General features: G+C 32.6%; 1 long non-coding RNA gene across 1 annotated transcript; it reads left to right on the top strand.

Annotated features, from left to right (window-relative positions):
* The first annotated feature begins 625 nt into the window (after nucleotides 1-625).
* Nucleotides 626-4,386, top strand: LOC121229455 (uncharacterized). Its single transcript, XR_005927204.1, has 3 exons — nucleotides 626-730; nucleotides 1,203-3,033; nucleotides 4,173-4,386. It is a non-coding gene; the product is annotated as an uncharacterized lncRNA (long non-coding RNA).
* The last annotated feature ends 4,898 nt before the right edge of the window (nucleotides 4,387-9,284 follow it).

The raw sequence follows: 9,284 nt of genomic DNA, 5'->3' as shown, positions 1-9,284 counted from the left end.
TGAGTTAATATATATTAGATTGGGTGTTTAGGTTTATGTTGGATTGGGTTTGAGTGAATAGTGGGTTATTTATATATTATAATTTTTTTATTAATTTTTTTAGGTTAACTGAATTTTTTCGGTTAACCGACCGGTTTCGAACCGAATTAATCGTTAACCGAAAACTCAAAAAAAATTTAACCGACCCCCAACCGAATTAATTCAGTTAACCGACCAATTGACCGAATTCGATCGGTTAACCAAATTTTTTCAGTTTTGTAACAGCCCGATTTTGGACCTAGTCGGAACAATAGTTTCGGGACCACTATTCCGAGGCCAGAGAAAATTATTTTAGTACTATTTTATGTGTCATAATATAATTTTATAAGTGCATGTAAATTTTGGTAAGTTAATTTTAGCAATTTCTAGTCCAATTTCGAAAAAAGACTAAATCGCGTAAAAGGTAAAAGTTGTGTTTTAATACCTAAAGGTGTTAAATTGCCTTGTATCTTAAATTGGGGGTCTTTAAAGTGAAATTAGGCCATTGAAATTGTGATGGCCGGCCACGGGAGACAAAAAAAAATTGTTGAAAAGTCAAAATTAGGTGAAGTTGGTCATCAATTTTGACTAGTTTTATTATTAACAAATTAAAAAGAAAAAGCTATCATTTTTCTCTTCTCCTCCACCGAAAATGGCAGAAAAGAAAGGGGTTTTGAAGCTCTGAAATATCAGCCACTTACATCCCTTGCTAGTAAGTGATTTTTAATGTCTTTCTTGATGATTTTTACATTTTTGGAACCCCTAAAGCATGAGCTTTCATATGAGGGGTCTATTTTGCAAAATGATGAAGAGTCTAGGGTTTTGCCATGAGATTAAATGTGTTGTTTACTGTATTTTTATGGAAGATTATGAGTCATAGTTGTCTAATAAACAACTTTTGTGAAAGAAATTGCATGAAAACACCTTAAAAAGGGCTAGATTGCTAAGTTGTAAAATGAGTTGTAAATGTGTGAAATAGTTGAAATTATGAGTTGCTATAGTTATGAAAATGGTTCATCTAGACTCAAGGAGTAAAGAAATGTGATAAAAATTATTTTACGAGCCTAGAGGTAATTTGGTAATTTTGGAAAAATATAGGGGCAAAATTGTAAAAATTGCTCAAGTGTGTCAATGGACTAATTTGATCAGTACATTGTTTTAATAAGTTGAATGTGATATTTTAGATGATGAAAATCGAGATTTGGACCTAGAACGGAAAGAAATCGATTAAGGGATAATTACGTCTTTTTTTACCTTTGTGGTATCGAGGTAAGTTCATATGTAAATGTTGGTAACATAGTTATTATTTTAAATGTTTTGATGTTATTTAAATGATATGATAATTATTATGAGATATTATACTTGTGATAATTGTTTGATAATATGTCAAATTATATGATATACTTGGAAAATGTGAAATACTACCGAGTATTGGTATCGGCATTCCGTCGAAGATGGTTGAGACACATGATTGGGAAAAAGGTCCCGTTGAACCTTAGGAATAGATTAGGATACAAGTGACATGTCACTAGAATATTTGGGCATCCGAGCTCGTTGAGTTGAGTCCGAGTTCACTTATGGATGCAAATGTTCGAACTCGTTGAGTTGAGTCCGAGTTCGTGAGATGTAACTAGGCATCTGAGCTCGTTGAGTTGAGTCCGAGTTCACTTATGAATGCGAATGCCCGAGCTTGTTGAGTTGAGTCCGAGTTCACTTATGGACGGGTTACATGGTAGCTTGGCTACATATGTGGCACTTATGTGCAAACTTTCCATGTATCCGAATTATATTCCAATGTGTTCAATGGGTAAAATTCTACTCAAATGGAGGAATACTCGAGATGAAAGGGACGTATTGATAAATGTTGTGAAATAGATACTTTGAACAGGTATGTACTTAATCCTCTGGTTGAAAACTCGACATAACAACAAAATGGTAAGATGGTAAATGAAAATGTGATATGAATGTCTCGGTGATGATTATACAAATGATGTTGTATTAATTTTGTGAACAATGATCATGAATGAGTAATTTAGCCTTGACAGATTTGAGTTACTGCAGTAGTGTAAATTTGAAAATACACTAGAAATAGTGGAAAATGAGTTAGAGGCAGAATAAAATATGGGATTAAAGCTTAATGAGTCTATTTTCACATGAAAGAAACAGGGGAAGAAAAAGAATTTCATATTGTGTGATATTTGAATTCTTGTGAAACAGGGTCTGAATGAATTCAAGATCCCCTGTTCTGACTTTAGAAATTCACTAAAAATTGTAAAAAAATTATTAAGAGTCATACCTTACATGCATGGATTCCTTATTGAGTCTATTTTTATGGCAAATAAACGGCATGGTCGTTGGAATTCTGTACAGGGAGAAATTTGGTTCGTAGTGCACAGGGGTCAGAGTGGTCATACCCTGAAACAGGGAAGACTTTAACTAATAAACTGTACTAATTGGCCAAACCAAAAATTCTAGAAAAAAATTAGTAAGTAGAAATATGAGTCTAGTTTCAAGAGAAATAGACGAGAACATTATTCAAGTCTTGTACTATGAGATAATTGAACTTTAGTACAGAAGGGTCGGAACTATCAGACAGTGAATCAGGGGTAACTTTGAGGAATAAACTGTACTATTTGGCTTAACCAAAAATTCTGGAAATTTTATGGAAGAAAGGAAAATAAGTCTAGTTTCATGGAAAATTAACGGAACTTAATTCGGAGTTTCATAGCTCTAGATATAAATAATTTAGTGACTATTTCTCAGAAAGACAGCTTGTAGTGAACTTGAGAATATGTTGTAAACATTGATAAAACAAGTTAATGAGTTGCTTATTGTTTTCATATGAACTTACTAAGCGAAAGCTTACCCCCCTTCTTTCCCATGTTTCCTAGGGTTGCCAGGTTAGCTCGGGTTGGAGTTCGTCGGAGATATTATCACACTGTCAAGCTAACATTATTGGTGTAGTGATTTCAAGTACTTTGAGCCTATGGCATGTATAGGAGTTTAAATATTAGAGTATGTGATATGGCTTTAGCCATATGTGTTGGCCTATTTTGATTATGGGGTTGTAAATCCATTTTAATTATGCATGCATGTGCTATGGTATTATGTGATGAGTTTATAATGATTATAGCATGAATGTGGTAAAGATGTGAGTAAAATCTATGATATCTATTGCATGTGAAATTGCCATAATCATGACATGTTAGGAATGTTTAAGTACCTAATTTTGCCATGTTTATGTTATTGTATAAGTATGCGTGCATCTGTTGTGAGTGTGACAAAATGGCTTGGAAAATAGCCTTGTATTTGTCTAGGTTTTTGGACACGGGTTCGGGACACGAGCGTGTCCCTAGCACACGGGCGTCTGCTCTATACCCACACGGGCGTATGAAGCCTTGATGCAAGAGATTTTCTAAGTTTTTCATGAGTTCTCGGTTGGGTCCCGAACCACTCCAGATGTATGTTTGGGGCCTCGTAAGCCCGTATATGGGACAAATTGTATGTGAAAAGAAAAGTTTTTAATTATTTGAGATTTCATGGCCCTGTTTAGTATAGAAGTGTTAGTAAAAGTCAGGTAGCACCTCGAACCCCGTCCCGGCGTCGGATGCGGGCGAGGGGTGTTACAAGTTTTACCCGAATTTTGCACACCCCCTACTTCGAACTATCCAATGAGGCGTTGGCCGCCACTCTGGTGTGTTTGGTTGGATCCGTGTATCCTTCAAAGTCCGAGTTATGTTAATAGGGGAAATATATGTGATGAGAAAAATCAAATGAAATTGATAAATTGATTTATTGAATGGAATGAGAAAATGATATTGTAAGATGAAATGAGAAATGCAATTTGTGCTATGAGATTGAAGGCATCAAACCAAGGTTCATGAATTATTCATATTTGAAATGTGAATTGGATATTTATCTGTGATTGAGAGATGAACCAAAGGTTCATGAATAGTTGGTAATTTTATTGATGAGATATTGATTCAAATAATGAAAATGATACAATGGAAATATGATAACTTGGTACGAATTATATGCATGATTTGTTAATTATCTATGCATGTTTATGATATTTTATATTTGCTAAAATTTGAATTATGGTAATGCCACTGAGTATTTCCAATACTCAGCGCACGGTTTGTTTCTGTGCGCAGGCTAGGTGTTGTTGAAGTTCGGTTCAGCATCCGAGTCAATCCCGACCTCAACTTAATTTCTGGTGATGAATCTATCTTTTGGAAATGTGGCATTTATTAGGTTTTGTTTTAGTTACTTTAATATATTTTATGTTTTGGATGTAAGGTAATTTGTAAATTTTAAAAAGTATTTGAAATTAATAAATGAATGTTATTTGATCAAGATTTATAAGTCAATGTTTTGGGCATGAATTAGGTGTGTTTAATATGTGAAAATAGTTTTAAAATGGTGAAAATTTAGGTTCACACGGCCAAGTCACATGGGTGTGTGCCCAGGCTGTGTGGCAAAGTCAGAATTGCCTACAGGTTAGTCCCACGGCTGTGTGAGCAAGTCAGATCTGCCCACGGGTTGGCCCCATGGGCAGGCCACACGGGCATGTCCCAGGCCACGGGCGTGTGCCCCTATTCTCGAGGAAAAGTTTCTAAAGTTTCCGGTTTAGTCCCAAATCACTTCCTAAACTTATTTTGGGCCTCTAGGTCCATATTAGGGACTTAAAGATGGAATTTGAGAAATTTTAAATTGAAATACAGATTTATGACTCGATTTTGTTCGTTTATTAGTGTTTAATTTCGGTAATGCCTCGTAATTCTGTTCCGGCGACAGGTTAGGGTTAAGGGGTGTTACATATATAATGTCATCATCAATTAGAATGATCTTACATATCTATTTGGTACCATTATCGTTTAATACTTCTTCTTGAGATACTTTAAACTTATCAATACTAATAATTTTCATTCTTTTTATCCATGATTTTTCTTAGAGACTACTAATGGATACTATTTATAGATCTAAACTTAAATTTTAATTGATATATAAATCTAACACTAATTAAGTGATAATTAAAAGATAAAATCATTCTCTATTTATATACTTAGATTTATTTTATTAGGTTAATAAATAGGAAGATAAAAAAAGTTAACTTATAAAAAATAAAAATAAAAATAATTCAGAATTTCTTAAAATAATATTTTAACCTTAATTATTAATTTATTTTGACTTATTGTGTAGGAGTATGCTTAGACTTTTATTCAAGTTATAAGGCTTTTTCTTCGGAATAATATGGAAAAAAATTGATTACCGGAATAATATGATTTTTTTTAATTACCCAAATAATATGAATTGACATGGAGGCTGACGGTTTGGGGTGACAATGATGCATTTAACCTATTATAATCAAACATGAGAGCATCGTAAATTCAAATCATCAACCGTCATTCCGGTTTGGGGTTCCCATGCATAGTCTAAATCTTATTACAAACAAAAAAAAAATGTGTACAATGATTGAATAAAAAATTCCCATTAGCTTTTTCCTTGTACTTTCCTACTTGATTTGTCAAACCTCGTTAAATTTCTGGTGTTTTTTATTGCTTTATATTTATCTTTCAATATTTGTAGAGTATAATTATTGTAATAGGTTAATTTTGGCCTGGGCCCCTAAAAAATAATAACCGAAGCCAAATGATACAATCGGTCGAAAACAAGCTAAAAAGGGCCAAATTGAAAGACAATCATTAAATTGTGGCCAAATTAAAAAGATGGAGAAAGCCCAAGAGTTACTAAATTTTGTTGACTTGGTAAAAGGCTAAAAATAGGAAGATATGATTTTTATTTTATTTTATTATTAAATTAGTTATGCTATTTTTAGTAAATTCCATGTATATAAATAGGGGTATTTTGTTCTTTGATGGGAGGACCGGAGGGGATCAAGGACTTTTTGGTATTCCTACTTCAATTTGGAGTTGGATTATTCTCTCTTTTCCTATTTCTATTGGAATTGAGTTATCTTCTTTTCTCTTTCAATTACGTGAGAATTCTGTCCATTTCATTTCAATTTTTTTGTTTTTTTCTAAATTCGTCCAATGGCTTTTAGCCCTTCCGTTTTTTATTGTTTTACAATTAAGTTTTCATTATTCTTAATTTTGGCCCTAAAATTTATTTTGACTACATTTTGGTCTTCCTTGAAACTGTGTGTTTTGGAAGGTGGGGATTATTTTCCTTTTGGTCCCTCCTTGTTATTCACACGTTCAAATTGGTTCATTTCCTTTTATTTATTTTTTATTTGCCCCAAAATTTTGCTTTAAGGTTCGACTTAGTCCTTTTTTTATTTTCGCTATTTTATTATCAAATTAACTAATTTAATATATTATTGCTATTATTTTTATGTTTCTATTTATATTTATTTTGTTATTCTAATACTATTATTATTTATCTAATTTTTATTTATCTATTTATATTTCTACTATTATTATATTTCTATTTATTATATTTTTATTTCTATTTATATACTAATATTATTTTCATTATTATTTTTCTTATATATGTTTTTTACTCTTGTTATTAACATTCTATTTATTTTTTTAATTTTTTTTACATTTTTTGTTATTATCTATTTTAACTTTTTATATAACTCTCATTTCAAATGTTTATACATTATTTACTTTAATATTTTCATATATTATATATTTCACACTTTTTTTACACATTATATATTTCGAATTGTTTATATATTATTTTTAAAGAGTTTTATATATTATTTTATCTTGAATGGATACTAATTTTTTTTAAAATTATTTTATATATTTTAGATTGCTTTTATAACATCCATTTTAAATCCATTTTATGTATTATTTGCTTAGAATTGTTTTATATTTTATTTTAGATTTTCTTACTTTGTATTTATTTGTTACTTGTGATTCATTATTATAACATTTTGTTTATGAATTATTACTTTGCGTTGTACATTATTATTCCATCCCATTTTATTCGCTTAAAAGGTCGTGTTTTAATATCGTTTAAGTTTTAAAATCATTTTATTCAAAAGTTTTCAAAATAAGGCAATAATCGGTATTTGGCATCTTCGAGAAGATTATGCCCTAACTTGCTGGGTTTTAATTTTCCTTGTTGAATCTAAGTAACCGAGTATCCTTTTGCAATCTAAACGTATAAGTTTCAAATAAAAGCTTATTCTCAGGAATTCGAGGTTTTGTGTCCTAACTCACTGGATATGACATTTTTTATCTCGAGATAAGGATTTCTAAAAAATAAAGGCAATGTTCTATGTTTGGAAATCCGAGAAATCGTGCCCTAATGTGTTGGATTTCGATTTTTTGTTGGACCAAATAATCGAATATCCTTTTGTAATTTTCAAATGTATGAGCTTTTAGAAATCAATAATTGATCGTGGTTTCGAAGATTTAAAGAATCATATCCTAACGTGTTGGATGTGATATTATATTCCTTCAAAATAAGAGAATTTTAATGTTCAATTTAAGTTATTCAAATGTTTTAAAAGAAGTTGTGTTTCAAAATATTTTTTAAAATTTAGACATAAGGACATTGTTTAATCAATTTGGTACCAATTCTGGGCATAACGAGGGTGCTAATCCTTCCTCGTATGTAACCGATTCCCGAACCTGTTTTCTCAAATTTTGTAGGCCAAAATTGATATTTTAATAAAATAAAATGTTTTATTGGGTGGCCCGATCACACCTAAACAAAAAGGATTGGTGGCGACTCCATACATTGTTTTAAAGTCGATCCCTGTTTTTTAAAATAAAAAATGGTTTCGATAGCTTAACGACTCCACTGGGGACCAATAAGAGAGTCAAGCCGTAAAATTGATTATTTTCTGTCCTTTTGTTGAAAATTGAAAATTTGATTTGAAAACCATGATTCTTTTGTTACATTTGTTTGTGATCCCTATGTTTGCTAGAATACTCTTGCATTGCATTGCATAACCGTTGTGGTTATACCTTAAGTGAGAGTGAGAAACTATGCCTTCGTGAGGTTATCACCTCCGTATGGGCTAGTGGACTACTTTCGGGTACATCCGTACCTATGTCTTCGTGAGGTTTTCACCTCCGCATGGCCATAGGGAAATTGTATCCCCTTGAATTGAACTTGATCCACATGAGCCTATAATGGGTGAGGATTAAGGAATCTGCTGGTTTAGGTACCCTGTATTTAGAATCAAACTGCATATAGCGAGCCTTAAGAGCCCACCCTAAGTAGAGCCACTCCAAACCCTAGTGGTTACCCAAGTAGGTGCTCTATTTGCTATTTATGTATTTGTACTAACGTGTTTTCTTTTGTTTTGTTTATGATTGCATTGCATTTTCATCATAGAAAAGAGGTGTTAATTCACGTTCAGTTGCTAAATAGAGAGCTTGTCATGGAAAATGAATTTCTTGATAAAGTGGAATACAATATGGTTGTCCAAATATGGTCTAAGTAAACACGATAAGAGAAGGATGAGAGTCCACAGAGGAGCACACGACTTGGATTCAAGATTCAAGCCAACAAAGATTATTCTGGAACCGGCAACGTCTCGACTTACTTAAAGAAGCTGACGAACATCAAGAGGACGAGTGAGCAAGAAGTCGTAGCCTAGATCAAGCAAAAAGGAGATAATTTGTAAGATTTGATTTTAGTGTTTGAATATGAAGAAAAAGATCAATGACTTCGCCTGGAGTATACGGGCAAGGCCGTACATGTTTCCGCTTTATGTAAAGAGATTTGTTATCTAGAAAAGTTGTTCTAACAGAATTGAACCAGAATCAACGTCTCTTTTTGCATTCATTTCATGCATTTGCATTATATCGCATCATGTGCATTAAATTTCATAAAAGAACCCAAATTAATTAGAAATCATGTTATAGTTACCTTGGAGCATCACTACTACACACGGAGAAAAACTAAAGTTATGGATCAAAAGTTGGAAAAACTTGGAACAAATGCAAAAAGAAATACAGAATCAGCTGCAAGTAAAGATGCAAGAGCAACTGGCCAAGATTCAGCAGGATATGAAGGATCAGATGTTAGAATTGCAAAAGAACATGATGAATCAATTAATCCAGTTACTGCTTGGAGGGCTAGGAAAAGGAAAGAGCCCTATAGTCAACCCCGGGGATGACAGTGAGAACCCTATCTACCCACTGGGTTTTGCCCCAACAAATATCCCAGTACAGCCCAACGCATATCCACCTAGGGTGTCTGTCAATATCAGCCCTCAGCATCAAGCCGGTGTTTCGGCATTAACAAACTTTTCGACAGGCTCAGGCACCGGAGACAAT

The sequence above is a fragment of the Gossypium hirsutum genome, chromosome A05 (assembly GCF_007990345.1).
Source record: "Gossypium hirsutum isolate 1008001.06 chromosome A05, Gossypium_hirsutum_v2.1, whole genome shotgun sequence".
NCBI classification, from domain to species: domain Eukaryota; kingdom Viridiplantae; phylum Streptophyta; class Magnoliopsida; order Malvales; family Malvaceae; genus Gossypium; species Gossypium hirsutum.
This window is presented reverse-complemented; position numbering and strand designations above follow the sequence as displayed.